Genomic DNA, 21243 nt, shown 5'->3' with positions numbered 1-21243 from the left:
TTATATTATTAATTTTGCTATTACTATATTTCTTTTATTTTAGCTGTTCTGGTTTATAGGCCCTCATTACACAGATCAAATCTCAGACTCCATCTGACAAAATTAGTCAGTTATCTCAGCAGAGAAATGCTGTGATTGCTCAGATAAATCAGGAGGAGACAATGTGCTTTGTCTCCACCACTGCACTGCCTTATGGGTAAAGCATCACTGGTCCCTGTGACCTGTTCATCTGCAATAAAATCAGCCTGGTAGCCTGGTAATGTAATTTCAAATACCGCTATGATATTTTGATTTACACTTTATGTTACACTTGAAATGAGTTTTGTATGCTTTTGGCACCCCAATGATAATGTGCCCTCATGTATCACCTACACTACAGTTTGCACTTCTTCTCATCAATATGGATACTTGACTGGATCTCAGTTGGCCATGTTGAACAGCAACTCAGTTGGGGAAAACAACTGACACTTCCAAAATTAGAAAAATACTGAGCAATGTGTACAAGTGATGTTTATAGAAATATGCAGGGAGCCCTATACAGTGTGCCCTTGCGTAATAATGTTCTAGACATTTTGGATTGAGCTGTGTGACTCTGCAGGGAACCAAGAACTGGTTTGAACAAATGTAAAAATCATACACTTTTCTGCCAAACTTGACCTTTCATGCTAGACTTCATTGACTCTCCTTTGAGTATACAGTAGTGAAGTATGTTGTAACGTTTTAGAATTCTACAAAACTAGTCTCCAGTGCATTCCTATAAAAAAATGGCCAAAAGGACAAGACCTTAAGGAGCTTGAAGTTTAAAGTGTGTTGAATTTGTTTTTTATTTATTCTGGCATCTTACATCAGTGACTTCAAAGAAATCTAAAGAAACAAAAAAAAGAAAAAACTTCTACGTTCTTGACTCACCGCTGACTGCAAGGTCTATCTGCAGTGGGAGGGCAGCCATATTTTGTTATCTCATTAACAGCTATTTTAGCAGATGTCTTCGCAGGCCAGAACAGAGCAGCAGCAGTGACTGTATCGGTGGAAGAAGAAAGGCTTCTTCTCCTTGAGAACCCTGAGGACCTCCCGTCTAATGAAATGCTGTCAAGGTCCAGTGAGCTGAGCTGCCAGAAGAAAGCTTCACGGTGGAAAAAAAAAAAAAAGCCCGACAACCAACACAAAATGAGAGGCAGATAGCAACCCCAACTCCTCATACACTTATTACATTTTGGGAACCATTCAGGCAGATAACAGTGAAACACCGCCTTGTGCACAGAAACAGAAATCTGTTGCTTCTTCTCGACAAGATACATTATTTATGTTATACTGTAACCCCAACTGCTGACAACAGTAATTAATTTAGATAAAGCAACTATCCTTCAAGCCAAAATAATTTGCCCAGCAAACCACTGTAGAGGAGCAGAGAACAGAATCCCAGAGGTCATAAAGAAATGTAAAAGGTAAAACTTTACTCCATCAAACAGAGAGAAAACACTGATAACTGAAAGACATAACCATTAATTCCAGATTCAGCACTTAATATGCACAGAGAAGGGGTTGCACTTTGCAATGAATTTCTTAGTTTGCTGCTTCTCTGACTGCCATCCATAGACACAAAATGTAAAAGAACATATCAAGGCAAACAAAGGGAAAAAGAGTGTAAAAATAACTTTAAAAAATACAACACTGTACAATAAGAGTCTGACATGCAGCCGTAGTGAAAATCTGTACTGTAAACATGAGTACTCCCAGCCATCTCTCATTTCTAACTAAAGAGAGAAGTAATATAGAGGGACGTACAGTATAAATTGAGTGAGCTCACTATATTATATGACATACTTCTCTTGAAGTCACATTTTTAAAGAACTGGTGGCTCTGGCTATCTGGATAAATTAAATCATTTAAACAAACCACCTTCTTCGGAGGGAACAGGGCCGTATTTCATGTGCTCCACGCCTCACCAAGACTTTTCCAGCTAATTAAACAAGAAGCTGAGACCGACAGAAAGATGAAGACTGCAAGGGGGGACCAACCTGCAGCTGGTGTAAGGGGGAAAAAAAAATTACTCTGTCATAAACGAGAGAAGAAAAGATAAGGTGCTATTATTTATAACCCTTCTTTAATCTGTTGCTATTGTGGGGGCAGCATTTTCATTCTCATTAAAGAAAAGCGTAACACTGACACGGCCAAGGCTGCTGTTGTAGCGGTTTGTCTTTCTGACAGCAAGGAAACATCACCTCCAGTTGTCCCCTCTGCATCTGTGTGACTATCAGCCTTTTCCACTGTTGTGTTTTTCTATTTCAGGTTTGAGCAGATTAGAGAATAGCGCGGTATGAGTGTCCTGTGGTGCAATCAGTTTCATGGTGGGTCTGCAAAAATCACACAAAGGAGATACACATGAAAGTTGTTGTCTCACCACATAGAGGGTAATGATAATTGTCCAGTCACACTGTCTCCTGAAGCTTGTTTTGGCAAAGGAAAAAAATAATAATAGTTATTCACTGTTAATTTAGAAATGCCTCTGAATAGAGGGGGAAAATAAACATGATCATGGTACATTAGTGTTATATTTAGCTGGATGTTTCATGATTGACTGAACACATTAAGCTACATCATTGTGTTTGATAGTCTTTAAAGGATTTGGCTGGTAATATTCTATATTTGTCTTATTGTTGACAAATCTCATGTGCAGAGCCGAACCAATAATGAACTCATCCTACTTACAAGTATTGTGCATGTACCCGAAGTCTGGAATATTATATTCCTCTGTGCCGTAGACCTCCGTGTCCAAAAACTATTAAAAACACATCAGAGAGCCACAGTGCTGCACTGGGTGACATGTTCTTTCATCCCTGAAGTGAGAAGTTGCCGTAGTTTGTTTAGGAACAGCTCCAAAGAGTAATTTCAGTGATAAGATAGTAACCCTCAGGAGAGAGGTTTCTGTACAGCAGACGCCACTGCACATGCATGTGCGACATAACATTTTGAATATGATATTTATGAGACTTTGGATACACACAATACTTGTAAGTAGGATGAGTTCATTTTTGGTTTGGCTCCGCACATGAGATTTATTGACATTAAGAAAAATATAGAAAATCGCCAGCCAAATCCTTTAAGATGCAAGTCTTATCTTGTAAGAAGTCTGGCTCTCTGAAGCATGTAGCCGATGAAACTGTCCTCACCAGAAAAATGATGGTGTTGATTTTAAATGCTTAAAATGACCTATGTTAAAGGTTTTCTGACAAGTTGCCACAACCTCCCCAAACAAAAGCTCAAGCAGAGAGCAGACACAACCACAAACTTAATCGAAAATATTTTCTTTAATCATACAACAAAATTGAATCTTTAAGCTCAAACAAAAGGGAACTTTCAAGTCCTGGAAAAACTCAAGAAAATGATGGGGAAAGTTGGCCTCAGATGTCAACTAACAGAAGCATCTGGAAACTAAACAAACTCAAAAACAGACTGTGAAAATACAACTACCATTGATCTCCGACCCAAAATAAAATAAACTCCATTGTAACAAAAGAGCTTTGTGCTGACAGAGAGCTATTCACTATCCAGTACTTCCTGCTTCACCATTCCTCTTTTATTGTCTGTGAACTCACCCAGCTCAGGTGTACTCTCTTTATGTATCAGAGGCTTTAGGGAGAAAGAAGACATTCAAACAGAGAAAAACATGAACACAAAGGGTAAGGAAACTTCACAAGGGCTTATGTAACTCTCTCCCGTCTTGCCCCTCTGTAAATTGTGATTGTGACTGAATCACATATCAAAATTGTTGTCAGTTATTTTTTTATTAATTGATTAATTGACTAATTAGTTCAGCACTAAACTTAGCCAGACCTTAAAGGGGATGTCCACTGGTTTTACACATTACTGCATATGTGGGGAAAAAAACAAAACAAATAAACAAAAAAAAAAGCAAAGTCTTTTGTGGCTCGAGAGCTTGCAGAGCAAAATCTGATAAATTGCCTTTAGTGACATCATCCCTCTTGGGGTGTGGGGTTAGAAAGAAGTGAGCTGTCTGCTTAAGGCTAGCGGCTCAAGATTACATTAGTCAAATACTAGCATAACCAGAAACTCCAACTGAACAGTCAGCAGATTTGTATTGTGGGTAATGAAGGTGCCAGGCCCCATATGTGACAGTTAGAGTTGTGAAGTGGGAGGGACTATATGGTAGTAAAAATCCCATGCATTTTCCCCATAGACAATGTTAGGTGACTCACAGTTTGAGCATTTCTACGACTTGGACCAACACGAAACTCTCCCGGTTGAATCATTAGTGCAAAAGATGAACAAATGCATTAGAAAATAGCTGGTTCTTTGATAAAATGTCAAAGGTACAGGACTGTGTACATAAAAACTTTAAAACACTCTCAAGGTGCATTTCGGCAAGAAACATTGATTTACTGTGTCAACCACAGTAGACACAGTAAATCAATGTTTACTGGTGGAAGGCAGGAGGAAGCTAATGAGTAGTGTTGAGAAAACTGATTTTACAATCTGGAGGGTAAATCAGTTCACTTCTAATTTCTAGGTCACTTCTGAGTGAATTCAGTAACTATAAAATCATGTTTTGTTTACGACACTGCAACGAGGAAGTGTTTTGAATTCATTACTGCTCTGATTTGCACCACTGACTAGTTTCTTTTCCATAGGAAACAGGCACATGGGTACTGTAGTATTGTTAGCCATCCACTATGCTGAATTTACAGGCAAAAACAAAGTTGAAATCATAGAAACTGGTGGTCATAACATAAACCCATACGATCGTTATATAATCTGTGAGAGTCCTGTGTTTCTATGTTAAGTAATACTGAGAAAATTGTTTAAAGGAAAAATAAAATGGGAATACAGAATGGAGAAAAACACTACTGGAACTTGTGGCCCTCATCCCACTTCACAACTGTATAAAAAATGCTAAACTGGTGGAGTACTCTTTTAATGGCAGATCAGAAACGGATTAGTTGGTTTGGCAGGGTGACCACTGAATTTCTGCATCCCTGAGGAATGCTATTAAAATCTGTTAAACATCAGGATCTATCAATTACAGGATGGTAGTACACATTGTCAAGCAAGTAATAGACATGGTTGGTGGACTGTACAGTTCTGGAAGAGCAGTTTTAGTGGTGATGCTTGTCGCCTCATATTTACCCACAGAATCCTTCTCTTTGCTGCATTCAAGAAAAGTGCTGTGGGCATTGCCAGTCTGTGTAAAAACAGTTTATTAGATTCTATAGGTTGAATTATCGTGGAACAGCTTGTGTCAGTAAAATAATTGGTCTGACTAAACTCTACCAGAAATGCAAAATTAGATCAAGTTCAAAGCCTGGAAATGACAAGCGTGGAATGTGTTGTCAAGTTCTGTGATTAAGACTGCAACACAAGCCCCAGAGGAGTGTATGAGAAGTGTGTTTGGTTTCTTCATCTTACGGTTGTCTTCGTTAGCTGGATTGTCTGGTCCAGTGCATAGGATGATTACAGCTCTCATTAAGGATGGACTCGGACTATGTAAATCCCAGGACTCTTGTGAACAAGGAGGAGAACTGACAGAGCATGCTGCCGTTATACATACTGTCTGCACTATCAGTCTCCAGAGTTTACTGCCATGGTGAAGACACACTCTGGTAAAACAGCTTTATTTCACATCCTCAGCCTGTGTGCAAATGTGTGTGTTTCACCATAGAATCCCAATTGAAAATGTGTAATTTTTTTCCATCCTGAAAATAGGCATTTAGTAAGTGAATGAAGAATTAGTACATATCTAACCCATATCACAATATGATGTATTTTTGGTGGTTGTCATGTGCTTTGATGGCCTATGGCAAAGTGCAGTTTTATTTTCCCAACAGCATATTAATGACAGCCACAGTTAAAGAATACTCAGAAAACTAGACTTAAGTTACAGACAATACAACAAGGATGTTAATTACCTTACAGTCACACAGTTGTGAATGAGCCAGTTTATGTGCACGAGCCAGTTCATGTGCACCAGAGGCTTCAGGTTTCCACATCGCACTTTTATTAGTTGCAAACTGGACCATGATTGGCTCCAAACTAGTTGTGGTGTCACAAATCCTACTCATAGGCCCATCCCTCAGACCCAGATTTAAGATGAGCACAGAGAAACTTGCCCTCTTCAGCAGACAAATGTGAACAACCTTGTAGTGTTAAATTTTACACATACATCATTCTGCACAGTGAAGCTCAAACATCCAACTGAAGGAACAAGAAGAAACATGAAAATGCATTAGAAAAACACCTTGCCTAAAATCCGATTTTGAAAAGATTGAAATCTTCTGGAACCTGAAATATTCTGGTCTACTTTGATTTTTCTGTTTTTACTAGATGCTACAATAGTTAATAGTACTAGTTTTTAGAAACTGATTATCAACTGATTATATCTAAAATGTATGTTCAGTAAAAAGCAAAAGCTAGACTAGACTGAACTACTGAAAAATTGCCTTACACATAAATATATTATTTGGTGTGCTGCCACTACTATTTGTTCATATTGTTGATTTATTAGTGTTATGATCATGTTGATCATGAATAAAACCATTGCACTGGGCAGGTAGAGCCGCGATCAGCCAATCAAAAATGCTTATCTAGTTGTGAGCCAATTCTGTGGTGGTAAAAAAAACAAAAAAAAAACAAAAATAGGTCAGGCCTCCAGCAGTTTCCTGGATGGACGGTCAGACGGTCAAAACTTTGGGTTGAAAAAGTAAGACATTGTTCCAAAAGTAAATTCTTGTGCCTTATGTTGCTTGGGGATGGCTATGATTTTTTTTTTTTTGGTTTGTTTTTAACTTACCACTAGACATGTGAGATACCTTTTCCACAGTTGGGCCATGAAAATCCAGATATCCCACATTCTAAAATACTTTATCGCACGTATTGCAAGAAGACAAAAGAAGATGATGGTGAAGAAGATTACAGAATTAGGGATAATGACTGTGGATTTTCTAATGTTTGGAGTCTAAAGTCTGGAGTGTCTGAAGTGTGAGTCTGTCATGACTGCTATGGAAAATGTGAAGTCATGGTAAGAAATATTTCTGTGGAGGTTTGCATCAGCAGTGATGACCTTCTCTGGCTGAGGAATCAAATGATGTATGATGTGGAATAACATGAGTTTTAGGAGAACATTTTCAGGCCCAGGTGTTCATAATGGTTGTGGTCCCTTGTGGTCATAATTTCAGAAGCTATATTGTATAGCCAAGCTCACATCAGACAAATCCTGTGCTGCAGAAATGCTATGGAAATCTTTAGGCTTGGGGATGTGTGTTGGACTGTGTATCAGAGGGGGACAATATAATAGGATGGGTAAGGATTGGATGCAGAGTATAAATTCCTGGTATATAAAATGTACTTGGAAAATAAAAGAAATTCTTATTCTAACAGGATGATGAATTGATTTCTGTCAAGTGTCAACAAGCACTAACAGTCCAAGGGTCCGTTTCACAAAGCAGGTTCAACAAACTCTGAGTCTAATCCTGAACTCTGAGTTGATCTACTCTGAGATAGGAAACTCTGAGTTTCCAGTTCCAGAACAGCTGATTTGAGTCAGTTTAATCAACTTGGAGTATAAGTAAGGTTTCACCTTGAGTTAAGCGTGTGCACCACAACTATAAAAAGCCAGCATCATTGGAGCCCCAATTCAATGAGTCACCATGGCAACGGGGAAGAGGAGGGCTGCGTTTTTCGCCCCACTAGAACTAGAAATCTTAATGCACTCATATGGTGAGTTTGAACATGTTTTCAGAAAGAAGTGCAACACCGCTGCAGCTGCAAAACAGAGGGAGACGGCGTGAGAGAACACTGCTGCTCGGGTCAATGCGTAAGTTTAAATGTAGTCCTTTGCAATCACAATAATATTACAGGGGAAAACTGCTTGAATGGTCGCCTATTAATTTATTTCATTTAGGTGCAATCCCGCGGGGGAGAAGCGCACTTGGCAGCAGCTTAGGATGAAATATAAAAACATTGTTCAAACAGGTAAAACCTCGGCATAATCTCATGGGAGTACCTCATTTTGATCATGATTTACATTGTAAAGTAAATATTAAGTGGCTGTTTGACTGTGCAGTTGTTTTATCCCCAACATAATGCTGGTTTCACACACATAAATGTCTTCTCATCTATATCATGTTCTGTTAAATAATTAAGCCTATTTAAAATAAACACAGACTTCTACTCAGCCAACAAAAAGAAGACAGATGCCCGTAAAACGGGTGGTGGCCCAGCACCGCCACCTCTAACGGAGGCAGAGGAATTTAGGAGGGCCAGTGACTGGCTCCGACATTGTACAAAAAACTTCCATTTGCAAAGAAACGCAGCACAACACAATATCTGCTGGGATGTGAGAGCATGACTACGATTGGTAATGTTGCAAATGTAAGGACGGATTAGGTTGTGTATGTAGATGATGGACTGTGACGTGAAACGGTACCGCTCAAAAAGATAATTGTCTGGAAATGCTAGAACATCTATGCGCGGTCTGATAACCATCTCCCGACGAATATTTAATTCTCTGCACAGTAATGCTGCACCTTCGTCCACGGGATCGTTATCAAAAGGACATGCCATGTTAGTGAAAAAAGTCGCCACCTACTGTGCCTAATGGACTTCTAATATATTGAGTCTGATTTTTTTTTTTAATGATTTTTTTAAATGACAGACGGCAGAACTAGGCTACGCCAAAACTCACCTGCTGACTGAATGAATGAGGAAATCAAATGCAGTCTGTGGCTCTGAAAGAGGGCGGAGACCGAGAGAAACTCAAGGTTCATTGAGAAAAACCTGGTCTCGACCAGGTTAGGTTCATAGATTCTGTTACTACGGTAACTGACCGAGAGCTTAAGTTACCTCTCTCTCTGAAACAGGCTAGAGTTACCCCTCTGTCTCTGGTTTGAGTTACCTCCCCTTTTGAAACGGAAAACTCAGAGTTTCCCTCATTTCAGGGTTAACAGACTCTGAGTTTTCACTAAACCTCCTTTGTGAAACGGACCCCAGGACTGTGTGACTATATACATTTTATATGTTTATATTTGCTCAAAACACAAAATATCTTAAAACTAAAAGACATAAAAACACACAAACACCTAAAACAGAGCTAAAAGGAAAGTGAAGATTAGACATTTGTCAGGTGGCCACAACTCAAACTGCTGAACCATGCAGACATCAGTGAGATGCAGGTGCAGCAAAATTGAAAAAGGATTTTTCAGGTCCTTCTAATTACTGACTTTGAGAATTCATCATACATTCTGTTTAAAAAAAAAGAAAAATCTGCAATGACAAACTGATAGAAAGTATGGGAATCCAAGTATATCTTGGAAGAAATGTATCTGGCACACCTCCACTCCTACCCTGCTGAGTCAGAGAGGACACGGTAGCTGCCCTCATGGTGGCTGTCCATCTGTCCATCAGATCTCATTAACAGTTCAATTGTCTGCAGGGAATCGGTGGTAGTCGTTGGAATGAGAGTTAGCATACAAAGCTAACACAGTGCAAAGTTAATGTAGACAATATGACCATGGTATGGCATACAGTATATATGTAGAATATCAAAATGATGCACAAAACGACACAAGTGTCATGAAATGTAACTAATGATGTCCAATGCATCTGCTTGACTATGTCAGAAAGAGAGAGAGAGAGAGAGAGAGAGAGAGAGAGAGAGAGAGAGATTTCCTAATTAATGGTGTGGTAAACACTGACATTTGTTTGTTTGAGCTGAGAATTTGATTTGGTCTCAAGGGCTACAATATCTGTTTTATGTTTAAGTTTAGTATTTATTTTATTCCCTTAGTTTAGTCTAAAGGAAGTCAATAAATGTAATCTATGTGAATATGAAAAAGCCAAACAGCATGTCTTCTATGAGCAGCTTTTTAATTTACATGTTCAATTTTTTGTTTTATTTTCTTGCTTTGGGAGAGTTGCTCATCAGAAATAATTTGGTGTCCATAAATATCAGTAACATGAACTTAGACATTTCTTACATATATATCTGCTCCATCTTTACATTGATAGTTTTGCACACTCTGAGAGGGTTCAGTATTCATTTACCAAATCAATAGAAATACAGTTCATTTGGGCATACATTATCACTGTGGAGCTGGAATCATTTTGATGAATGTAGGCTTATTTACCTGTATTTAAAATCCATTCTTAAACGACTAATGGATATTTCACACAGCCAGATATTCTCAAGCAACTGCAGCCATTGCAAAAAGCTCTCAACCTGCAAACCCGCTGGCATAGCCCTATCTGGTTGGATCCAGAACCGAAAGAGCTGCTGTCAGAGTACAATGATTGGTGATATTGCCTAGTCATTGGACAACTTGAGAGTATCTAAAGAACTCGTGCTTAATGGGAAAGGCCGTCTGCAGGACTATTGAACCTCTGCAAAAAGGACTACATCAGTTTGAAACCTACTATACTAACCATTGAGGGAAGAAAAGGACAGTCTGAGGTTCACAAGTAAAACATTTTATTGAACAGACAACCTTTCAATCCAAAGAGGATCTCCCAGTGGCATATATGCCAAAAACTTTTGCTCCCCTTTAGGGTCAATCAATTGGTAAAATACCAGTAAGTGCATCAATTAAAGTATACAGACAAATAACCCCACAAGTAACCAATCAATATTATTCAAATGATTGAATACTGCTTTTTCTAAAACAATACACATTTGTTTATTGGAATTCGAAAGTGGCTCAGTTATTTTTATCCTGACTTCCTGGAACTTTTGGGATTGTGTGGGATTGTGTTTACATGGCCTAACTAAATTTAACTCTGCTACAAACAACATATGTTTTGAGGCAATGTGTTTTCTTCTTTTTCCAGCAATCCAGTTCATTTATTTTGTGCACATCTAGAGCCAAATAGCTGAGGCTGACTTTAGCCTGTCACACATAGAAATCAGAGAGATTCTATCTGGCAGATTCTAAAGCACATACAGTATCTTGACAATTACATGACAAACGGATTCCTTACACATATATATAATGTACAGTACTGTGCAATTAATTATTATTATAAATTAACTTCTTACAAAGTTGAGTAAACAGCAAAAACCTAAATGAAATCAATATTTGCCGTGAGCAGCTTTGCCTTTAAAACAGCAGCAGTTCTCCTCGGTTCACTTTAACACAGTTTTTCATGGTAACTTGCAGGTAGGTTGTTGTAACCATCCTGGAGAAAGAATGTTCTTCTGTGGATTTATTATTTAGGCCATCTCAGGTGTTTCTTCATGTAATCCCAGACTGACTCCGTGATGTTGAGATCAGGGTTCTGTGGGGGCCATACCATACCATCTGTTGCAGGATTCATCATTCTTCTTGTTGCTGAAAATAGTTCTTTATGACTCTAGCTGTATGCTTGGGGTCATTGTCATGTCATGAATAAATACGGGACTGATCAGACACCTCCCTGATGGCATTGCATAATGGATAAGAATCTAAACATCTAGGGTGCCAAAAACCTTTGTACAGTACTGTATATGTATATATCCCTCAATGACTTTTAAATTATGAACTACAGACAGCACAGATAAACCTGGTGGAGGAGGTGCTACTTATATTGCACAAATAGCAACAACTGAGATCGGTTCTGATGTAGCTTATACTTATTTTTAAATATAAGCCATTTTCAGACTTCAAACTGCCATGCATTATGCACATTGAAGATGAAAATATTATGCTCAATAAGGACGAAATATGTTTAGACTACGTAAACAAATTCGCAGAAGAGGATCTAGCAACACCATTGAAGTCTACTGAATGTAAGGTTACAAGTGGGATATTAAGAATACCCCCATGATAGTGAGGAATCTAACAGGATAATTTGCTGTAATGGGCATCAAGGGTGCTTCAAGGAAAGAAGAAAAAGTCTTAACCACATCATAAGGTCTTAACATTATTCTGACTTCAAAGGGATATGACCCAATCTGTTAAGAATCATAAAACTATAATCAGTTGAAGAGAATTCAAAGCGGGTTTTACACTAAAGGCTTTTGATAAAATTAGAACTTTTTGTCCTTGCAAATGATACGCTCTGACAGAGTTCACAAAGAGTGCAGTGTCAGTTTTATTTCTCATCTCTTACGGCCTCACTCATCATTGTTTTATGTTAGACTCACTTGCTGAATAAAATATGGATTCATGGACATTATTTATAATTTGGTTTGTTATGACATATCATCTTGTTTGATATGGCAACATCTTGAAAAGTGCACAAATACAAGTTGGGCAGCTAAGTTGAATAACTTGCGATAGTGAAAAGAAAATATGTTTGTACTAATCGATCTTGTCTGTCCTGCTGATGAGATTATCAATTATTGCAACTGTTCTGATAAACATTGCATCTCTATAATTTTCTGTTTGTTTGTTGTCTACAAGCACATCCGAGCTGTGTTTCCCTCTCTCTTCTCCTTCTCTCTTTTCTCTCTCTGTCTCCTTATTTTCTCCTCCTTGTCCTGTCTTTTCTCTCCCTGCTGGACCATCGCCCGTCCTGGGACCGCTCTGCTTCCCAGGCTGTCGGTGCCATTTCCAGAGGTTTTGGATCTGGCTCCCCATTCTGCAAGAGATTCAGCTTCACCTCATGTATCTTCCTCCCCTGTGTGAATGATGTCCTGTCTCTCTCTCTCTGTCTCCTGTGTGAATGACGTCCTTATCTTTCTCTCTCCCCTGTGTGTGTGGTTTTCTTGTCTCTTCTCCTCTGTGTGTGTAAATGGTGTGATATGAGTTTTTTTTTCCTGTGTGCATGTGTTGTCTGTCTTCTTCTCAGGTCTCCATGGTGATGGAGGTCGCATGACTCAGGGCCCATTCTGTTTTGGCGGCACCTGGAAGTTGCTCGGCAACCTCTTGATCACATTCTTCATATATATATATATATATATATTTTGTCATCCTGTTTTCCATGCTGTATTTCTGTAATATGTCTTTCTTGTTCTATTCTGTGCACAAAACATACACAACATATACACTTTTTTTTTTCTTGTTCGAATGAAGGACAGAGGATGTTGTATTGCTGTACAGACTGTAAAGGCACAAATACAAGTTGGGCAAATTTGAGATTTGTGATATTGGACGATACAAATCAAATTGACTTGATGAATCCACCTATAGTACTCTTTTTTATTTTTATTATTATTAATAATAGGAAGGAACACAACGTCAAGTTATGTCTGCCCCCCACATCCCTTTATAAAAACAAAAAGATAACCCCACCTACCTCCATGTAAACATCCCTGTCCATACTATTTGTATGAACATATTCATGTAATCAGCCCTTCCACCTGAAAAATATAGCATCTACATTAGAATAATGATGCAGTGGTGTGTGCAGCTGCATCATGATTCATGCAAAGAAAATGACTGTTAAAGGGGAGGTATTATGCTTTTCCTTATTTTCAGACATATATATAATGTTGCAATGTCGGATATCCATGTTAAAAGTGGCCAATGTGTCAAATAACGAGGTAAATGTATGTAGAAGTAATCCCTGTGAACAAAAAGCAGCAGCTTCAGACTGCTCTGAACGCTCGGTTTCCAACGGTTTTTTCTACTTTCAGCCTGAGCTGTCGTCAGTTCGTGACAGATTTCTTTATACGGACGTCTGCTACGTGCACAGCGCTTGAGTTCGCTGCTCCGGAAGTAGCCATGACTCCATTACACAGCACAGCAAAGTAAAATAAGTAGTTTACCTGTTGGAGGTGCGCTGGTTGTCTGCAGCTCTTCATAAAACATCTCACTGTGACTGTTTCTGCTGTACTCTTCCTCCCTGCATCATCTCTAACTGATCCGCTGAACAAATGGCTCCAAATAGCTCGGTAAGTTGTTGTTTCGACCGGTTTTTAGCGCCACTAACGAAGCTTCGCTAATTCAGTGAGGAACACGTTTTTTCCCCATTAGTCAGTCATTTAAAAGCTTTTAATTTGAAGCAGCAAAGCAGGAAATGTTTGGTTTGCATTGACGTACAGTCACACAACTCTGATACGTAAAGCTGGCCAATCAGAACAGCGTAGGCTCATCAGGAGGGGGGTCTTAAAGAGACAGGAGCTAAAACAGAGTGTAAGAGAAACCGTGTATATTGAGGGGCTACATAAAGGGCCAGTATAAGATAAATAAGGAGTTTGAACTTTGAATCATGCAGAGCTACTCTAGTGGAGTCCAAAAATAAAAATTTAGAGCTGAAATGAGCATAATAGGTCCTCTTTAAGGATATTTGAGGTCACTACCACTTTAATTTAACCATGACCCTCTTTCACACAGGCATGCAGCAGTGGGTCTCCAGGCACACAGACCCTTAGAATATGTTCTGGATAGCAAACATATGTAGGTATATATTTTAAGTTTTGTCCTTAGCCTTTATATAGAGTGTAACTGAATACAGTAAAAGGAAAAACACTAATTACATTGATACTATGAGATGAGGTTGTTACTGAGCAGGTCTTGCTTCTGACCCTCAGTTAATTTCAAATGAGGGTAAAATCCAATTAATTGGATTCTGGCTTCAGGGTTGGTAGTCATGTAGTAGTTGCTTTTCAGTGAAAAGCAGACCTCCAAGGATAATGGCGGAGTCTATTTCAAGAGGGTATTTTAACTAGACATAAAGTCCTGACATGTAGGAGTTCATTGCCACCTATTTGAAAGCAAACAGAATGTACTTATTGTTTATTATAGTTTTGGCAGCTTAAAACTACACTTACCATAACGGTTACTTTACTAAGTGAAACCAACCCTGAATGATATGTTCTTGATATTGGAAAACAGCCCTTTGCCCTTAATTTGTCACCTATTTAGAACAGAAAATTGATCAGATTGCTCCTCGTGTAATTGCTTTCACTCCCACAGTCAACCAGGCATCTAGGATGTAAACTTAAATCCATTTCCTACCGTTCAATTAAGTGAGAGATTTCAATCTTCCCCTCTCGCACTGCGATCATTTTTTTTTATTTAGGGGTGAAGGACTATGTATTTTCAGGATAAGAGGGGGTGAAATATCAGAGAAAGATGAGTAGAAAAGTGTTATTTTCTATCATGTGGATGAATATGCTTGAAAAGAGAGATCTCAAATACAGTGGGTCATTGTTGTAGAAAACCTGCAAAATACAGGACTCACTCAAGTTTTTCCAACACTCTGTTGATCATTCAAAGTAATATATTTACAGAGTTGAAGATTGAAAGGGGCATAATGCTCCATGCTGATGTCAGTGCGCCAGTTTTCTTTGTTTCACACTGAGTGAATAGAAGTGATTTCAAGGTTGGATTATCGGCAATGGGGCATTCCAAGATAATTTTCCTCTTGCTTCCTCTCTCAGGTCTTCTTAGTGAGTGCTAGGATGTGTGTCATTTTGTAATATTTTGGACTTGTCATGAAGCAGTGCAGTAGCACTTTAATTGGCTCAGTCTGTCTGATATAGCTACAAGTCTGACATGCATTTCAAAGAAAGAAAAAGAAAGTCAAGAGCATCAGACAGCCATTGATATCAAATCATGCCCTCATTTGAGGTTAATAAGAATCCTAAAATAAGTGTCCTGAAATTGGGCTCCATGTTATTTTTGGCATTGCTCCCCTGCACTTCATCAAGAGTAGCTCTTCATGCATGGATAGCTGCATAAAATTAGCATATAGCAAAAAAGAAGAAAACTGTCTCAGCCGTGAGAAAGGATGAGCTGTATTTCATTAATGGCTGATCCCACAGTTCAGGCTCAAAGTGGTGCGAGTTGACCCCAATGTATGATGATGTAAGATCAGACGTTTTTCATCATTTTTTAAAGGTGGCACTATAGCTATATCAGGAAGATGAGCATCTCTTTTCATCTTTATCTAGTTATCATGTAATTTCTAATATTGGCTAATCCCTCACAATCCACAACTCATTTTATTTTCAACATCAGGATAGAATTACACCAAACTCTGCAGCTCTGAGCTTTTTGGCCTCTTTTAGCTCTTTTATTGTTGTTGTGTTTTTTTAGTTTTACAACATGTTTATTGGTTTAGTCTCACTGATCTTATCAATCTTGTTTCCACCAGCAGCCGGCACCTGTTTTCAAACAGGCTCTGATAAACCTTCTTTACCACGCTTCCCGTTTTGACTGCAAACCGCAAACAAAGTTGGCAGCCAGCTGTTGAAAATGTCTGAAGTCAATATTTTTCTTAGAAGTTGGTGGAGACAAAAACTGAACTAAAAGGAGTGTGAATATTGGACTTAAATTCAACAGATGGCTGGAAACATGACTCCAAATGAATGCTAATGTTGGTTTCTGCTGGGAGTGTGAATAGGCAATTGCTTGCTAAGACGTTAGCCATAACAACTTTATAATGAGTTTTTGAGGATATCTTCTGCCCCCAAGTTGTAAAATCAGGCCTATTGCAGCTAAGACTTAATCTAACTATTTTTAGGGTCTGTATTCCACTACTAACTGTAGTCAAGTCAACTCAATTTTGTTATTTGTTGCTTATTTATTTTATTGTAACTCAATATGACAAATCAAAAATTTGCCCTTAGGGAGCTTTACAATCTGTACAGCAATTCAACATCCTATGTCCTTAGACCCTAATGCCAACATCATAGTGATAAAAGCTGGTTCTGAATAGGCCTACCCTATTAAATGTAAAATGTCAAAAGACATAATTAATATTTCAATAGAAAGACATGCATTTTGATAACTTGCTTTTGCCCTCTAATGTGTGAATGATAAAATCTACTATCATAATGTTTGTGCTTGACAGTTTACTCTGATCAGGTGAGCAGGGTGAGTAAACTGCACTCTAGATGGAGGCAAATTAAAGTGCTACATTCCCTGAAAACGTGATGACAGGTGTAACATAAGAAGCACAACCATTGGTTTACCAAGTGAAAAGGGTCACTTGTCCTTTTCTGTGTTCCACTAATGTCCACTGAAAAGTTGAAATTAAGCACGCCCTCTCACCTATGTGATAAAGAGTATTTATTGGCCCAGAGAAGGTTCTTCTTTAATGCATGTGTCCAGAGCTGACCTTGCTGTTAGTGTAACAGAGTCTTGCCACAGGCAGGCACACCACAGAGAGGTAATTTTGCTTCAAGTTTACACAGGGGACTACATAACAACCTCTTTCTTCTCCCATTGATAAATCCTAATTTTCTACATTATTATGTATGTATATGCAGAACTATATACAGTACGTATATACACATATATATATATATATATATATATATATATATATATGTATGTGTGTGTTAACCTGCTGATGCTTAGCAGATAATGTCAGCATCTTATTTTAGTGTGTTAGTATGCTACAATTTGAAATTTAGACCTGATGATGGCGCTAAATAAAATGTCAGGGAATAACCATATTTATTACAATTTATGGAGAGAATGAATCTCTGACATATTTAATGGCAAACCATCCTGTGGTTGCTGGAAAAGGTCATCACAAAAGTCAACTAATTGTCTGGGAACTATAAGCCAATCAATCAAGAAAATGTTGAGATTTCTCACTGGACAACTGAAAAGTCTGACCTGCTTGTGGATGGCAAATTATGGAGATATGTTCCTAAAACACAAAAATATCAATCTGCTGCCAGCAGTAGAGGTAAAGTCCGGGGATTCATCCTCTGGAGACCTTGAATACATGTGTAGCCCACCTATCCCTCGTCTAACCAGGGAGGGGCCCTGAGTTCTTTAAATCAATTAACTTAATGTACAATAAATCATACTTAGATGTTACTCTGTCTCTCTTTTGTTTATATCCTATACTTTTGTATTTGTCTTGGGTTCCTTTATTTACTGCTAATGAACTGTATTACACTTATTAGACTCACTTTTATTTAACCCTTGTATTAAATCTATGCACTGTTATCTACCTGATGAATTAGACTACTGCAGTGAAATAGGTGTATCACTCCTTTAAACAAAACTGCCACTAATATCCACTGTTGAATACCTCTAGTTAAAGACATAACCAAACATCACACTGGAATTAGTTCTACAAATAATGAGCTTCTCTTTTTTACTTTTGCAAATTTCCCATATAAACAATGAAATAATATTCAGTCTCTTTGAATAACTTGAGTTATGGCGATAACTCTCTCCAAAGGTAAACAATATACTCAAAGTGAAATATAGATTTCCGCTGATATAAATTTATATCAAAATTGGTGGGCCCACATTCACCAAGCACACACACCACACACAAGCCGGTAGGTATTGAAATAAAATTAAATAAAACCCCCGTTGCAGGCCTGATTGGACGCTTGGGAACGGAGAGGCCCAAAACTATTTGGCCACTTCAATCAAAAGAGCAACAAATTAAAATGTGGTACCTTGGTCATGAAGTCGGACTCCAATCAGCAGTTTATACCAGCCTCTCGATCTCTGGGAGGGAACAGGATGCAGTTTATACCAGCCCTCGATCTCCGGGAAGGAACAGGATACACGCTGAAGTCCAAAAATGGCGGGTCCGGCCCATGTAGTGAAAAGTCTCTCTGAGCGTTGACTTGGTAGCTCATGGCACTGTCCATTAAATCCTCAGGGTTTCCACGTCGAAAACAATGAACTAAAGCCTATAGCGTTAGCTGGGTTAGCTACACAGTGGCTACAAGTCCATTCACTGTGCTAATGAAAGCTAATAAATCATTCGTGTGTTAGTTATAGTGACTATGAGTCCATTCACTTTGCTAATGAATGCTAACAAACACACGTTCGGCTAATGAGCTAATAAACAAACAAACGTGAACAACTGTACAACAAACTTCGAGTAGAAGTATCTCCTGCTGCTAGCAGAAAATATGTAGCATGAGTATCCTGGCAAAGACTGTGGGGTAGAAAATCTCAGACACCAGCTACACATTTGTTTGTAAACACTGCGCATGCGACGCTCTTCAGTCCGTCAAGTTACACGATTTCGCTCTCTCTCTCTCTCTCTCTCTCTCTCTCTCTCTCTCTCTCTCTCTCTCTCTCTCTCTCTCTCTCTCTCTCTCTGCACACCTGTGTGATCCCACCCACTTCAACCTATGAATGGCCGGTATTAAACTTACTCTGGAATACTACTTCCTTTTACTACCATGAACTCTTCAAAATAAAATGAATATTTATAGCTATACATCTGCATAATTTTGAAACTTATTTATTACATTGAACATTTTAATATTAATTTTAATTATTAATTAATTTTAATTAACTTTCTCTTAACATAAACTTTATTACAATATGTGGTATTTTTAACCTGGCTACACATGTATCGAATTTCAAAGCAATACATCCAACAGCTAATGATATATTTAATTCTGGACCAAAGTAGTGGACCAGCCAATTGACATTGCATCCCTTGAGCAGTTATGCATTTATCTAATGTAATTACAATTCAAGTAAACATATAGTTTGGACATATGAACTTTAACATTCCTGCTGACAACTAGCTAGGGCCAAAACAGAGAGCTGGTCAATGACTTGTGCACCACAAGTCCAGATACCGTAACATGGATACATTAAATGGATAGAATTGGTGTAAGTTGCTATTTTCTTGTACTCATCTCACAAGATGATATGGTCCATAAGACTTGTTTTCTGCATGTCATCTAAAATGAAAACACAGTAATTTTATCCTCTCTTATATGCGAGAGAAAACATCACAATGTAAGGACAGTGAATGCAAAAGATGAGTTTAATGTACTGTAAATAACATCCAATTTCCAGACACTATCTATATCATGTTCTGAATATTTTACTGTAACAGCAAACCTGCGATAATGAAACGGGCTCACTGACTTAGCCTTTCATAACAGCACGTATGCATATGCAATGACAGAGTAACACATTTTGTCAAAGATGCACTGACCAACTAATCTAAAGGATTTCAGAGTAATAGTGGGTAGTGACCACAGAAATATGAGATGAAAAGGTCAATCTTTTAACCTGATCACATGGTATTATCACAAGAACCCGTGACTCAAGGGTTAATTTGGCCTTCTGACACAACAGAATAATATGGTGGAAGAGGTGCTCACTTGACTCTGTAGTAAAACAGTATTTGCCAGTTGTTTGATTAAACACAACACCCTTATCAAATTAATGGGTTTGATTATATACAATTATACCCTTATCAAACTAATGGTAGTAATACTTTTGTCCTGTTGTACTTTGTTGCTTCTTAATTTGTAGCCACAAAATAAATCTATGCACAATTACCATTAGTGATAGAATTGTAGTATGTATGTGTATGTGAAGTAAGTGTCTATTATAAAATAAAATAAAAAAATAAAACGCCACATACTATGGTTCTGATTATATCATACACATTTTCTCATCAATTTCACCCTAAGTCACATATGCCCTTCCTTTTTGGAATCACTTTCACTCTGTTCTGTCTAGATAGCTGGAACTCATTAAACTGCTGGATAAAACACAAGCAAGGGAGGTCACGGTTTGTCTAACAGAACCATTATCAGAGGCAGACCACCCTCATATGACTTATCACAGTCAGGATACCTTTCTACAAAAGGCAAAACAAACAGTCAGTGCAAGATCCAGCAGTGCAATCAGGCATAGCTCTTTTAATGTCCTGATGTCATTCGTTCCTGAGCACAGAGCTCTGTTGCACAGAGTGGGATTTGATAAGCTCCCAAGCAAAATTACATCTAATTAGATATGCTGCTAGCATGGCTTCTCAGTACTCATAACTGTATAGCCAGTGAACAACAAAAACAGTCTTGGTGTGGTCTTACACAGTATGGACACAGTCCCTTAGGAGTGCTGTAAACGAGACTCTCGTTTGAAATACAAAACAGATACTAACGACACAATTAATTACTCTCTGCACCAACAAATGTGCTACCAAAGTGTTGTTTGTGCCTAGGGATTATCTATTGTTTTAATTACGAATGAGGGCACTAATACAGTTCCCTGTGGACAACAACTAGCCAAGACAATGTAATGAGTCCATTGAGAGCTACCATGGTACTCCAGAGCTTTGCCACCCTGCATTATTCATTAGCCAAGAGGTTAAACAAAGAAGCTTATGGTGTGCACAAAGGTGTGTCATACAATGCCTGTATCTATCATCTGACTAAAAAGGCATTTTAGTCACAAAATTGACAGATAAAGTAGCAAATTTCTATTAAGACACCCGGATTGTACCTAATGCCTTTACAATTAATCATTATTAATTACAATTCATAAACCGTTTATAAAGGATTAGAAAGTGGTACTGTTAAAGTGGATAGTGTGCTGTGCCCTCCCTCCTAGTGCCCTGTCAACTGTGAGC

At 38.3% G+C, this 21243-nt stretch overlaps 1 long non-coding RNA gene across 1 annotated transcript; it reads right to left on the bottom strand.

The window, feature by feature from the left end:
* Positions 1 to 3289: 3289 nt before the first annotated feature.
* Positions 3290 to 18935, bottom strand: LOC121885658. Its single transcript, XR_006092597.1, has 2 exons — positions 18305 to 18935; positions 3290 to 6210 (listed from the first exon to the last, which is right to left on the bottom strand). It is a non-coding gene; the product is annotated as an uncharacterized LOC121885658 (long non-coding RNA).
* Between the last annotated feature and the right edge of the window lie 2308 nt (positions 18936 to 21243).

This window comes from Thunnus maccoyii, chromosome 19 (genome assembly GCF_910596095.1).
Source record: "Thunnus maccoyii chromosome 19, fThuMac1.1, whole genome shotgun sequence".
Lineage (NCBI taxonomy): Eukaryota > Metazoa > Chordata > Actinopteri > Scombriformes > Scombridae > Thunnus > Thunnus maccoyii.
Note: the sequence above shows the minus strand (reverse complement) of the source record. Positions and strands in the feature narration are given on the sequence as shown.